General features: G+C 38.9%; 1 long non-coding RNA gene across 1 annotated transcript in view; it reads left to right on the plus strand.

Moving 5' to 3' along the window:
• Positions 1–14915, plus strand: part of LOC150048565 (uncharacterized) — a 142333-nt gene that overhangs the window by 26510 nt on the left and 100908 nt on the right. The window contains exon 2 of the long non-coding RNA XR_016539083.1: positions 748–857. This is a non-coding gene — a long non-coding RNA (uncharacterized LOC150048565). The remainder of the gene's footprint in view (positions 1–747; positions 858–14915) is intronic.

Below are 14915 nucleotides of genomic sequence, written 5' to 3' on the forward strand. Positions count from 1 at the left end.
CAGAAAAAGAGAGAAATAGTGCTCTGGCTCAAGTGGTAGAGCACTAAGCTTGAGAAAACCCAAGGATAGTGCTCAGACCCTGAGTTCAAGCCCCAGGACTGGCAAAAAAAAGAAATTAAGAAAAAATTTCAGGAAAAAATAAAGGATATAAAGATATCTGTGGTGCTTGTCAAGTGAAAAGAAACATGCACCCACAAGGCCCACTTCAAAAGTAACCTAAAATTTATGTATATAGGCTCAGTCATATGGCTGCAGAGAAAAATCCCCAGAAGGGATATAATGTTCCAAAATGTTAAGACAGTTTCTTCAGCTGTGAAACTTTTTTAGTGCAATTATCTGCATACATTTTATGATAATCAGCAATTAGCAAACATTAATTTGCAAAGAAAGGTTGTTACAAATAAAAAATACAAAAACTAGAAATAAATAAATAAAAATGAGGAATTGGTCCACAAGGAGAGATAAGGGATTAGAAATGGGCTTGAAGTGAAAAGAAAATTTAAGTGGGTGATTGGTGAAATGGCATCAGAGAAAAATGCTGACTAGCCTCGAGGATGGCACATTTGAGTAGTTAAATGTCTGAAAATGCTTTCTCCATTAGAGGGCGACATCTCCTTTGTTGTTAGCCAACAATCTTGTCACACTACATGACCTAGAAAGATTATGGAAAGAGAGGCAATTGAAAGATTTCTTTTGTTTCCAAGAGGCTACATTTTTCCATCTAAAATGTGTTGTTTTCTTTGAAAGGATGCTGATAGATGAAAAGGAAGATGAAGAATTTGGAATAAAAGAGCAGCAGAAGACAGATTCACAAAGACTGACAGAAGCAGGGCCTGAATGAAGTTCAGTTGGATACGGTATGATAGATCTTAGCATCCTTCCATGGAGCGAAGACTGGTCTAGTGTACCTGCAGTTAGAAAGCCTTGTGAACATTCTTGGAAACATAAGGAACTCTAGAATTTTATTTGTGTTAAGATCTGGACTTAACAATGGCAGATAGTGTTTGTCACATTTAACACTTGCCATTTACAGATGTGGAAAGGTCCTTTTGAGAGATAAATGTGACATTTATCAGATCTCTATAGGATAGTAAGAAGGAAGATGGAAAAATAAAACTCAGGAAAAGTAAATCCTTTCTGTTGTCCTTAATTTGATACATCCAATCTAAGCTTCACTTCTACACAACCTAGATCTAGCCTCCTGTCATGGTAAAGCTAATGTATGGAAAAAGGGAGATAATTATTATAAAATCAGGGAGATAAATTTAGTCCTCGTATGTTTTACTACTTTACATTATATATGAAATTTGAGACTGTCCTTGATAACATTATGTCCTAATACTAAAAGCAATAAAGACGAAAGACCAGAATTCTTGACTTTTTAAAAAAGAGGATCTGTTCAGGAAGAGGACTATAATATGAAGTGAGAAAGAGATAGCAATTCCTTTTGTACTGTCTATGATGTCAATCGCACAGTTTTGAACCCCATTGTTGTGAGGAATGTCAATGGTTCCTCACTGTTGCTAGGGAACGAAGAGGTGAGGGGTTGAGGTAGAGGCTCTATTGCCCCTTATTGTAGCTGTTAGAGGTCCTATTTCCTGGAAGACTGAGCTGGTGGTGAATGAAATGCCTTTTCCTTTTATGTCCCTTTTTGTCTGATATTTTCAGTTGTTAACTCAAGGTTGAAAGAGACCAAAATAAAAACCTGAAAATAAAACCTGCAGATAAAACTGTTATTTAACCAAAGCCGAAGAAGAAAAAAAGACTAGACTGGTGGTTTTTTTTCAAGACCAATTAGTAGGGCTGCTATGGAAACGTCTTCAGTCTGGATACTTCTAGAGAAAGTCAGGATATGTAATCAAGAAATACAGCTATCGTAAGCTTAGATGTTGAGTTTTAAGAAGAGCTTCCTGATTTGTGTGTTGTTCTTTTCCTCTGTTTGGCAGGATTAATGTTCCTGTGGAAAGGAATTCCACTCTACACCCCGCTCCCCACCTAGGGACATTTGTACTTAGGGACATTTATTTCTACTCACGAACTCTGTAATCTACTTCAGCCTTTAAAAACCACACATCTCACTAGCCAAGCTTGGCCTTGAATTAGAAAGCGTCTGTATAAGCACCTTAAACACAGATTAGTGGTGTATATCACTACATTCAGCTTTTTAAAAACTTATCTTTTTTAAATTTTTTAATTATTTTTAAGTAGTTGTACAAAGGAGTTGCCATTTAACCAAGCAGTTTATGAATCTATCTTGAACAAATCTTATCTGCTTTAATCTACTTTTTATGATATAATTATATAATGTATAATTTGACCACTTAAAGTGTGTGTTCCAAGTGTTTAATATGTTCAAACATTGCATGGTTTACTTTAGAAGTTTTTATCAACAACTGCCAGACTGTTTTATACTCTTATGAAAAATGCATATACATTTCCGTTTGTTTATAACCTCACCAGCATTGTGATTTGGGGGAATTCTTGGGCTATCATAATAAACATTAAATAGCATTTATTTGGTCATAAAAAAACACACATCTAATCCAGAAATATTCCTCAACCTCCAATCCTTTTGCCTCCTGCCTTTTAGTCTGAATCCACAGAAATATCATTAGAATCTTTTTTCTGTTGCATCTTTTCTTATACTTCACACAATCATTTCCACAGAAGCTTTCGTACTCAGCCCTCAACTTCAAGTAAACAACTCTGAATTACCAATTGTTCATCTTCTCTGAGTTCTAAGGCCTTTGACATTTTGACCTCTTCCACTTTCCTGGAGTTTTCCTGTGGGCTTCATTTTTTCCCCCCTTAGACTTTCTCATGGGCTCAAAAGTCTTCTGCTTGATTTTAGAATCTCTTGTCTGGATTTGACATACTAGGGTGACATTATTCATTCCTTGTATGTGCAAAAACAAGGGACAGAGCATGTCTAAAATGTTAGCTTTTGGTCCAGGAGTTTGGCCTAGTGGTAGAGTGCTTGCCTAGCATTCACGAAGACCCGGGTTCAATTCCTCGGTACCATATACATAGAAAAAAGCCAGAAATGGTGCTAAGGCTCAAGTGGTAGAGCTCTAGCCTTGAGAAAGTCCAAGGACAGTGCTCAGGCCCTGAGCTCAAGCCCACGACTGGCAAAAACAAACAAAAAAACAAACAAAAAAAACAAAACAACAAAAAAATAAAATGTTAGCTTTTATGAAGGATCCTTGAAGACATTATCCAACATCTTTTTTTTCCCAGTCCTGGGCTTGAGCTCAGGGCCTGAGCACTGTCCATGGGCTTTCCTCAAGGCTAGAGCTCTATCACTTGTGCCACAGTACCACTTCCAGCCTTTTCTATGTGTGTGGTACGAATCCCCATCTTGGTGTATGCTAGGCAAGCACTCTACCACTAGGCCAAACTTCCAGCCCTTATCCAACATCTTTAAGCCTCAGCTTTCTCATACGAAAGTAAATGCTATAAAATATATGAGGCAGCAATGTGTTGAGATTCCAGCTCAGGCCCCCTCTTTGTGACAAAATCATGCACACATATCCACCCATATCATTGAACCAGGCAGAAGTACATATGCATGCACAGGTGACAAAGAACCATAGAGTAGCATGGCAAAAGGGGGAGCAGATCAGACACCTTCTGTTGCAGGCTAACAAGAGTTCAAATTTAAACAAAGGCAGACCGTAGGAAGAAACTGGGATTCTCAGACAAGAGGTTGGATAGATGAAAAGGGAAAGATGCACGGGAAGTTTCTGCTGAGCAGACTCAGATGGAGGTGTCTTCATTTATCGGGAACTCAGATGGGAAGAGGTCTTATGACTCCAGTGACAAACTAAGGTAGAAGGAATGTGCAACAGCATCACCACTGTGTCCTGTGCCCTCCCCCAAGGTAGAGGGAAACCACAAACACCCACCCTCTAGTCCTGCCATTTTTATCACTCTTAAGGTCTCTCCCTAGTATCCAGAAGAAATGACCTCCACCCCCACTCCCTTCCTTCAAAACCATAATCTTTCTGCTTCTCTTTCGTCTTCTTATTGACCTCAAAGCATTTCTTCACCTCATCCACGGTGGAACATTCCACATGCATAGACATGCCCAGGTTCCGTTGATGTTTCTTTCCGTTAACATGATCCAGGAAGTTGAAGGAGTCTTTCACCACACAGTCACAAACATTGCAGTCGTATCCTCACATCTCAGACTGTGGGGTTGTCTTGGTAATGACAATTGTCTTCCAAAGCTTGGATTTCAAGTCCACTTTGTAGTCGCTGTGTTGCAAAAGCTCCTGCTTGACTGGCTGCACTGGTTTTCCATCCTTCTTTTCTCTTTCTTCCTTCTGTGAGTCTCTTCTCAGCGAGTTTCTTTTCTTTTTCTTTTTTTGACTCTATAGACATAATGTAATATTACATAGATTAATATGTATCTATGACATACAAACCCTCAGCCTAATTTTAATTATGTTCTAAAATCTAAGAGCCAGTGATTGTAGATAGAGATTCCCTTCTTGAATACTTGTTTATCACGTCATTTGAAATATGATGTAAAAATCAATCTTAAATTCTTTAAATAAAAAAAGTAACACTGGACATTGGAATGTTATACAGCAATGAAAAATTATATTAATACAGTTTACTTCTTTCTATCACTCTATCTTTTTTTTGCCAGTCCCTGAGCTTAAAGAACTGAAAAGAACCAAAATGTACAACAGCAAAATAACTGCTCTAAATATAATTTTTAGAAAAAGTACCACAGCACATTGCAATATTATAAAGCATCGGTAAATGATGTTAATACAGGTTATTTCTTCCTTCTTTTTTTTTTATTTGCCAGTCCTGGGCTTGAGTTCAGGGCCTGAGCCCTGTCCTTGGACTTTCTCAAGGCTAGCACTCTACCACTTGAGCCTCAGCACCATTTTCGGCTTTTGTCTATGTATGTGGTACCAAGGAATCGAACCCGGGTCTTCATGCATGCTAGGCAAGCACTTTAACCACTAGGCCAAACTCCCAGCCCTTCTTCTTTCCTTTCTTTCTTTGTTTTTCTTTTTGCCAGTCTCTGGGCATTTGCTCAGGTTTCATTGCAATGTGATCACCATTCTTTCCTATAACTTGAATTTGGAAATCATTATTTCTTATTCCTTTCTGTTGGTAAAACAGTCTAAATTTGGAAAGTTTTAACCTAGAATCACCATTGAAGACTACCAGATAATTTTGCATTGGAAGAGAGAAGAGCAGTGACTAAATTGTAAATTTCAGTTCAGCGAGTTTCTTGTATTCATCTTTGTCCCACTGTCAGTGAAAGTTCAAGTTTTTTGTCCTGCTGCTGGATGCCATCTTCACACAGATGCAAATTGACTTTTTATTTTTTTGTGTGTTATTGGGGTTTGAACTCAGAGCCTGAGATTGCATGTATATGCCACTTTCAGTTCCTAGATCCAAATTTCTAATATCAACATGATATCTCCTTAGCAGCAAACCCAATGTGACCAAAAGAATGGCCTCAACATCTTCTCCCACGACTTTTCCTCTTTTAAAAGTACCCCTACCTACTAGTTAATGGCAGGAACATGTCTAGCTTAGTCACAAGCTGAAAATCTAGGAATTCTCCCTTTACCCCCTTTTCCCTTTTTTAAAAAATATTTTTATTGTAATTAATAGAAGGGTTACCTCTTCTTAGTCCCTCAGTTTTTATATATAGTAAATCTATATATAAAACAAATCTATATCATTTATCAGAAAAACTGTTTTAATGCCTTTTATATCTCCACTGCCTTCCCCAGATTTCCTTATTTCTAACCTGACAAATACTATAAGAGCCTCCATTTTCCTTTGGTATAGATTTTGCCCCAACCCCAACAATATCCCTCACCGTACATAATGGTAGCCACCTAGAAACACAGTCTGATCATAAGCTATCTGCTCTAGAGTATTACTCTAGAGGTGATTTTCCACTGTCACTTCTAACAACAAAGGTCAACGCTGAACTATGTGTAACACATTTGTGTTGTCCACACCTCGCTGCACAGGGTCCTGGATCCTCCATACCTTACCCAGTCACCTCTTAGACATGTGTTTCGGTGGTCTTTCTCTGAGAAGTCTGTTTGCCCTGGTTCTGTCGACAAACTACATGGAGGCAGTACAGTCACTTGCACAAATCTGGGCCTGGCCACGTTTCTCAGTGCTTAAAGATCATTTTTTAAAAAATTATTATTTTTTTTGTCAAAACTCTAGGCCTGGACATTATCCCTGAGCTCTTTAGCTCAAGGTTACCATTCTACCCCTGGAGTCACGGCATCACTTCCTGTTTTCTAGTGGTTAATTGGAGATAAGTGTCTCATGGACTTTAGTGTCCAGGCTAGCTTTGAATTGAGATCCTCAGATCTCAGCCTCCTGAGTAGCTATTATACTGTGGCTGGCAAAAAATTATTTTTTTAAATGCTGGTCCTGGGGCTTTAACTCAGGATCTGAGCTCTGTTTCTTGAGTTTTGGGGTCAAGGCCCTCTTACCCCTTGAGCCACAGCTGTACTGGATTTTTTTTTTTTTTAGTGGTTAATTGGAGATAAGAGTCCCATGGACTTTCTTGCCAGGCCTGGCCTCTAACTGCAATCCTCAATCACAGCCTCCTATGTAGCTTGCATTACATGCATGAACCACCAGTGCAAACTCATATGTGGTAGTAAATAAAAAACTGTGCACTTCCCAGCACTCACAAAGGCACCTCTCAGACATGTGTTTTATTGGACTTTTTCTGCCATGGTTCCAATTGGATCTTCTATTTCTAGTTCTTTCCTCTTGCTCCCTGTATTGGAGAACTGGAGTGATGATTCTCTGGGTTCCTCAAGAACCACAGAAACATCATTATTCCATGGGATGGGTCTGTAGGTATGAAGCAGGGTAGGATGAGTTCTAAAGAGATCCTTGCTCCACATTCCTCTGGGCTTTATACCGGTTAAAGACCTTGGTAATCACTTCTATTGCAGCACATGGATACTGACTTTTCCACAAATGTTTTTTTTTTTCTCCACCAAACTCCTCCCTTTAAGAGAAAGTAGCCAGTGGGGTGGTAGTATGACATGCCTTCCTATTTTTTAATAACTCCTTTTTTAATTTATGAAAAATATCAGCTGAGGTTTTTCTCCCCCTTGCTTTCCATCAACCAAACTGTTTATTACTAGAAATTTCAACTTTCAGAATCTCTGAAGGAAATTCCTTCCCAGGAAAGATAAAGAGATAAAACGAAAATGTAACTAAAATTAGCTTCTTTGGGGGCTCTGAAAAAATGATTGCAGCAATGGCAATCCTGGAAAGCATTAACTTCACAAATGGTTTCAGGAGTGAACCCTTCACTGGGGGCTGAAAGAGCCCTCCATGGATGCGATTTGATAATTACCACCTTGTGCTTAAGGGGGCACTTTACAACTCGAGTGTCTTCAGGTTTCATTCCTCAGGTGAGTTTCTGTATAACCATCTTCCGATCTGAGGCACAGCATTCAACCCTCACCCTGCAGTTTATTTGCTCATGACTATTTAATTACACCTTCTAGACTTCAGAAATCCTAGTGATTAAGAATTATTATATGTGATTCTATTAATCTTCCTGGATTCCTTTTCATCAAAATGTTTCTTTTCATTTCCAAGTTGGTACGGGGTAAGAGAAGAAAATAGTTAGGGTGATGGTAATTAACCTTCTCAATATCATTCTAAGTTAGCAGGTGGGCAGAGAATTGGAAGATTGGGCATTGTAATATTCAGGAGGCTGACTTTGAGGATGCTGGTTCAAAGCCAACCCAGGCAGGAAAGTCTGTGAGACTCTTATGTCCCATTAGCTATCATCAAAAAGCCAGAAGTGAGCTGGGCTCAGTGGCTCATGCCTGTAATCCTAGCTACCCAGGAGGCTGAGATCTGAGGATTAAGGTTTAAGTCCAGCCTGGGCACAAAAGGCCCTGAGACTCTTAATTTCCAATTAACCTCTAGAAAATGGGAAGTAGGGCTTGACTCAAGGGTAGGGTGGTAGCCTTGAGCTGAAGAGCTCAGGGACAGAGCACTCAGGCCGAGTTCAAGCCCCATGACCAAAAAAAAAAAAAAGGCCAGAATTGGTAGAATTGGTGGTGTGGCTTAAGGAGTAAAGTGCTACCCTTGAGTGGAAAAAGGTAAGAGACAGGACAGTGCCCCAGTATTAAAATCAAGCTCTAGTATTAAAAAGAAGAATAGAGAAAATTTTATGGCTTGTTTCACTTACTTAAAACTAATGTTGACCATAAAACTAACTCCGTATTGTCTGTTATTACGTAGGTTCATCTGTTCCTTCCTTGTGTGTATCTGCATATATGGAGAAAATGACACACAATTCCTGTCACTAAAATGTGGAGAGCACAGGTAATCTGAACCAGACTTGATCCACAAATTTCCAATTAATCTTTGATATTGTCATGCTTTTTAACAAACCAGATCTAGTTCCATCACCCAACTTTGTCTCAAGGGCATTCTGTATAGATGATCCATTAGTCTTTTCACCAAGATTTGTAGAGGAGTTGGTGGCTAAACCTATCAGGATTTAGAATACTATAATTTCTGCTTTTTCCTGAGGAAGTCTTCTCTGTAATTGAGACTGAATGCTGTATGGAAACAGAAGGAAAAGATAAAGGAATCAGTTATGAGCTAATGTCTAATTAAATGCTGCCATCAATTTCTGTGTTAGTAGCAGTGAATTTCTGTTCTTTAGTAAACAAAGGTGATAAAATTGTAACAAGTGGCTTTGCCTGGAGTTGTGAGATGAAGGGCCTTGGTAATTGTGGGGAGGGAAAAGAAAAGTGACTATGCCATGATTGGTCCAATGAAACAGGTACCTGCTAACTGAGATAAATATTAGAAAGTGAGAACATGGATAGAGGCAATACCTCTTCAAAAACAGACAACTCAACCCAGTGGCCATAGGCAGAAATATACTCCAAGGTATTTGTACCTACATAGAAAATGGGGGCATTAATCTGGTCACTGATGATATGAGGAATATATATATATATATACACATATGTATATTTGGGGGGAGACTTTGTTCTATTTTCAGTGCCCTGAAGAATCTCCAAAATTGTTCAGCTAAATTTAGGTTGTCTCATTTTAATTACCACGTTCCCATCACTACCCTATTACTACCTCTGAATGATGACTTGGTGCGGTTTTCACTTAAGGGTAATGAACTGCTTTCTTAATCTAGTTCCATCATTCAACTTTGTCCCAAGGAGGTTCTTTATAGACAATTTCCATTTTAATCAGAAGTGAACAGGCCCATTGCCTCTAAAGCGTACCAACTGTGGGTTTACTAGCAATTTCATCAACTTTGATTTTTATCCAATTTAACTTTCTGCCAGAGCTTCCAGTAATGTTCTTTCAAGCTTGAAGAAAGAGTTTAGGATGTAGGCAATTCCCTTGCAATCCCCAGGGGGGATAGGTAAGGGAGAGGAAGCCACTGAGAAACAAAGAGAACAATGTATGGATAGAGGCTACAGTACTGGTCTCAATCTAGATGGATGTGGGAGCTATAGATACTTTTCTGGAATAGTCCAAAACAAATCTTTAACATGACTTCAGTTTAGGAGTCCTTTGGGTTGGGAAGATGATGTTAAAAACATTGATCTTTCCCATATTACAGTCTCAAAACCCCTACTGCCAGCCTAGTCTTAGTGCAGCTGGGATGGGGACAGGTCCAGGCACTCCTGTAGCCCACTGGTTAGGATCTGTGGAAATATCAACAACCGGAGCTGATGGGCTGGGCAGCAAGCACAGCCTTCTGTAGCCCGCCTTAGGCCAACCATAACATGGACTGTACTTCTACAGCTTTTCTGGCCTTTGAAGGGGAGCAATCTGGTCAACTGCAGACCCTTCTGTGGCTAGCAAATATTCCTTGCTCTCTGTCCAGGAGCCTTCTCACTCTTCCATCGTAGACTACTTTGCATTTCCTAGAGGCTTATGCAAATGGAATTATCTTTTCGTTTTGGTCTGGTTTATTTCAATCAGAATAATTATTTGATCCACATTGTTGCATTTGCCAATGATTCATTGTTTTGTATTGCTGAGAAGCAATTTATTGTATAGACATACTACAGTGTCTTCACACAGTGATCAATTGTTGCTTTTGTTCGATTAAACCATGGTGTTAAAAGCTGTTAAAGCTATATAGATCATAAAATCTAAAAAAAAAAAACAACATTGTAGTGATTAAAATACTACTAAGGAATATACTATTATTTAAAATTTAGCTCCATTCCTCTTCCTGTCACTAGAATTCCAATCATTGGTGGTCATTGGGATTCTGTATTTTTAACAACATCCTCTTGGTGATTCTAATCCAGCTATTTGCTATATTGTACATAAGAAACTAAAGCTGGGCATGGTGGCTCAGACTTGTAATCCTAGCTACTCAGGAGGCTGAGATCTGAGGATCACGGTTCAAAGCCAGCCTGGCCACTAAAATCAATGAGACTCTTATCTCCAATTAACCACCAGAAAACCAGAAGTGGTGCTGTGGCTCAAGAGGTAGGGCAGTAATCTTGAGCTGAAAAGCTCAGGGACAGCGCCAAGGCCCAGAGTTCAAGCCCCATAACCAACAAAAAAAAAAAAAAAAGAAAGAAACTAAGCCAAATTTTTCCTTTGACACAGGGTCTCCCTACATAACACAGACTGTCCTCAAATTTAAGATCATTCTACTTCAGCCTGTCAAGTGCTGGGATTACAGTCATGTGCCACCATGCTTATCAGAACCCAAATAATTTAAATATCTGTTCAAAGTCATAGAAGGTTAGGATTAAAGGCTGGTGAATCTAGGTTTTGGTTTCTAAATTCAGGACTTCTTTCACTACATCTTGTAAACCCTAATAACATCAGATGTGTGGGGTCTGACACCTTCTAATAGCACGAGTCGCTTTGATTACTAATGAAAAAACAATGCCACAGCTCTGGGATTCAGGGCTCCATTTTTCCAGAAGATGGCACTGATAATAAATCCTTTCTCTTATGCAAGTCCCTTCATTTTCTTTCTCCTTACTGTTTGCTTTCTTTCTTCTTTCCTCCTTTCCTTCTTTTCCCTCTTCTCCCTCCTCCCTCTCCCTTTCTATTCTGTATCATCAAAGTAATAAAAATGAAAAGCAACAAAATAAAACAATCATGATGTGATGGAATTATTTTTATCCCACAAAAAGCCTCTAGAGAAGTTTCTGGATTTTGTTGCACTTTAATCCAGCTCCTAAGTGCTGTCACTTGCTGTTTTTTTTTAAACCTTGCATTATAAACAGTTTCTCAGAATTTTAAACATACATAAGGCTAAGAAGAACATATAGAAGCGAAGGAATTGAGCAATTACTCAAAGCTAGAGACCTTTGACCATTAACAATAGTAACAAAAGGTGGGGAAGCCATAAATTTAATATGAATCCCTTCACTTATAATTAAATGACTAAAGGTCACACACACACACACACACACACACACACACACACACACTCAATTTTAGTGACTAAACGTCACTAAAAAGAAAAACAAAAGAAATCTTTTATAAGCCACTAAAGGAAACCTAGTTTTCTCCCTCCAGACTGAAAAGTTGAAATGGTGGCCAAAAATGTTACTTTTTTGGTCCATAGATAGCCAAGCAAGAACATCAAATTTCATACTTTCACAGGAATTGAGTAGTTCAAATGGGCTTACGTCTCTCCCCCCTCCCTGCTCCCCACCCCAAGTCCTGGAGCTTGAACTTAGGGTCCGTTCACTGTCCTTGGCCACTTTTTGCTCAAGGCTAGTGCTGTGCCACTTGAGCAACAGCACCACTTCCAGCTTTTTCTGGGTATGTGGTACTGAGGAATCGAACCCAGGGCTTTGTGCATACTAGGTGAGCACTCTACCACTAGGCTATGCTCCTGGCCTGGCCTTACTTCTTTTGAAGACCTAAAGTTAAGGCATTCATTTTGTCTTCATTGGTGAGATGAAGTAAGACTGAGCTTTAGCTCAGGAGCTTCCTTGGACAGAGTAGTCACACTGATTGACCAGGCCTTTCAATTGCTCTCCATGTTATAATAAGCTTAATTTGAGCTACATAGAATCCTATGCTTCTACATTTACATTTTCACATTAATTGTGACATGAATGGCTTTGTCTTTGAATCATAAGGCTTGATAATGAGACAGAAGATTGGTAATTAGAAGTTGTTCACCTACTTAGCACTTGTGAGGCTTTAGGCAAGTCATTTAACCTTTATGAGTCTATTTCCTGATCTCTAAAATGGCAATGATAATAATATTCACACTTCTGAGTGGCTGTAGGGATTAGAGATCATATGTATGAAATGCCCGATCAATAAGTGGTAATTAAAGGAATGTCAGACATGGCAGGTGTCAGGAATGCAGGTAATAGGAACTTGAACTCAGGGCCTGGGCACTGTCCTTGAGCTTTTGTATTCCAGGCTAGTGTTTGATCATCTGGGCCACAGTTCTACTTCCTGTTGTTTTGGTGGTGAATTGGAAACAAGGGTCTGATGGGCTTTCTTGCCTACACTGGCTTTGAACCTCAGATCTGAGTAGCTAGGATTACAGACATGGGCCACCAGTGCCCACCTGGTTAGAAACCTTTTGACTTTTCCCATTGACAAGATGACTTTCCCAACACAAATGCGCCAAGGTTGCCAAAATGAAGAGTGATAACTTCCTTCTTGATTGTGGTAGTTCTGTGTGTTGTACCCTAGAGCTATGGTTCTGCCTAATTTATTCACATGTTCATTATAATCATGCAGCTTGAGTCTTTGGTGCATTTATGAGAGTCATGTAGCTAACTGGCTGGATGCCGAATCAGGAAAGGACTCCAACATGCTTTTAAGGCTAGCTATTTAAGAGCTGCTACATTCAAAACACCATTATCGAATATATACATATACAGAATGATAAATGATTTCCACAAGTGACAAGGAAATTAATCTTGTTGCTTTATGATCACACTGCATTGACAATAGCATTTTATTTTGCCAAAATGTATATTGTGTTTATGTTCATATATGTGCTCCCTGATGGCTTATTCCTAAACCCAACCAAAAAATAAGTACAATAAAAACTGTCTTTTTTTTACAATTCAGTTTGTTATTTTTTGCCTGTGTTGTGACAGAACTACTCTCTGTGATTTCTGTTCTCGGGTAATGAGAAGCTGTGACAGACACGAACAGAAGAGGCTTCAAGTGGAAAGTTCCCCAGATTTTCTCACCGCCTCTCCAAATTTGATCTGCTCGATGTTTTCAGTCTTATTATTATAGTGTTGGGGTAGAGAACTATCATATTGTGAAAGAGATGAAGGCCTATAACCTAAAAATGAGTAAACAGCTGTCAAGACAAATTCAAAAGTGTTCTAAATGCTTGGGGAAGATTTAAAGAGTTCATTCTTGGCATTGTTGCCTATAATCAGTAATTAGTATCTCATTGATATGGTGTTTGTTAAACTCCTACATTATAGGTGAGGACTATTGAAATCGCATTAAGCCAGTGGAAAAACACACTGCAATATTTATTCCCGAATACATTTCACTCTCTGGGAGTAGTAGTTTGCCTGAAGCCAAATGGTTCCTGGGAATCAATAACCTCATTAAACCCAGGAGGCTGGGTCCCCCAAACCATACAGAGTGGTGTAGTTGCTGGAATAGCTGCCCAGAGGCGTCTGCCTTTATGGAAAGAGAGATTTGTTTTTGTAGTCTGTAAATTCAGAATAATTCAGAAATATTCTCCCAATCAGTCTTACAATTGCTGTCTATATCATGTAGCTTTTGTTGAAGTCTTTCCTGTCAGTCGGCTTGAGTTTAACCAGTACCAATAGGTTCTAGAATTCTTTTCCTTAGTCCAAGGAGTACTAGTCTCTTTAGAGGTCATGCTTCCCAAGATAAAGGCACAATACCAGATATAGGGAGTAAATGAAGAAATTGACTTTCCTTCAGTGGATACATGAGAAATGCATCATATTCAAGTAAAACCAAACTACCTATGTTTCTCTTGCCTGGCCTACCTGACAGCAAGATATATTATAGGAGTTTATTTTTGGCATGTGGGTAGCTTATGACTGTAATCCTAACTGCATAGGAGATCTTAGGATCATGGTTCAAAGTCAGCTGGGGCAGAAAACTCTGTGAGATCCTTAGCAGCAGAAAGGAGAAATGAAAGTGTGGCTCAAAAGATAGTGCTCCAATCCTGAACCTCATGATCCAGGATATTATAAGGACACCTGCTCAGCTATGTTCATCTCTGCACTATTCACAATAACCAGGTGATGGAAACAATCCAGATGCCCTACTGCAGATGAATGGATATAGAAAATGTGGTATATATACACAATGGAATTCTACATAGCCAACAGACAAGATAAAATAATGGCATTCGCAGGGAAGTGGATGAATCTAGAGCGAATCATGTTGAGTGAGACAAGTCAAGACCTAAGGAACAAAAGGTGCATGGTATCCTTAATATGTGGCTATTAAATCCAAAGAGTACAAGAGTGAGGACTCAATAACTGCATACCCAATGCTATGGACCTGGTAATGGAAATATAAACATAACTATATAGACATAAAAACCTATGACTCTACAGACATAATGTTTTATTTCATAAATTAATGTTTGTATGACATACAAACCCTTAGCCTAATTTTGATTAAGTTCTAAATACTAAGTCCCAGTGATTGTAAATAGAGATTCCCTCCTTGAACACTTGTTTGTTAAACTTGTCATTTAAAATATGATGTAAAAATCAATGTTAATAAATTCTCTAATAAAAAAAAGAGAGTGCTCCAAACATGAGTGAGAAAGACATGCAAGAGCATGAGACCCTGGGTTCACACACAACAACAATGAAGAAGACAATTTCTTTGTCTATCAGTCAAAATATTTGTGGAAACAAATAGTGGCCTGAATTATG

The sequence above is a fragment of the Megascapheus bottae genome, chromosome 21, assembly GCF_031878675.1.
Source record: "Megascapheus bottae isolate mThoBot1 chromosome 21, mThoBot2.hap1, whole genome shotgun sequence".
NCBI classification, from domain to species: Eukaryota; Metazoa; Chordata; class Mammalia; order Rodentia; family Geomyidae; genus Megascapheus; species Megascapheus bottae.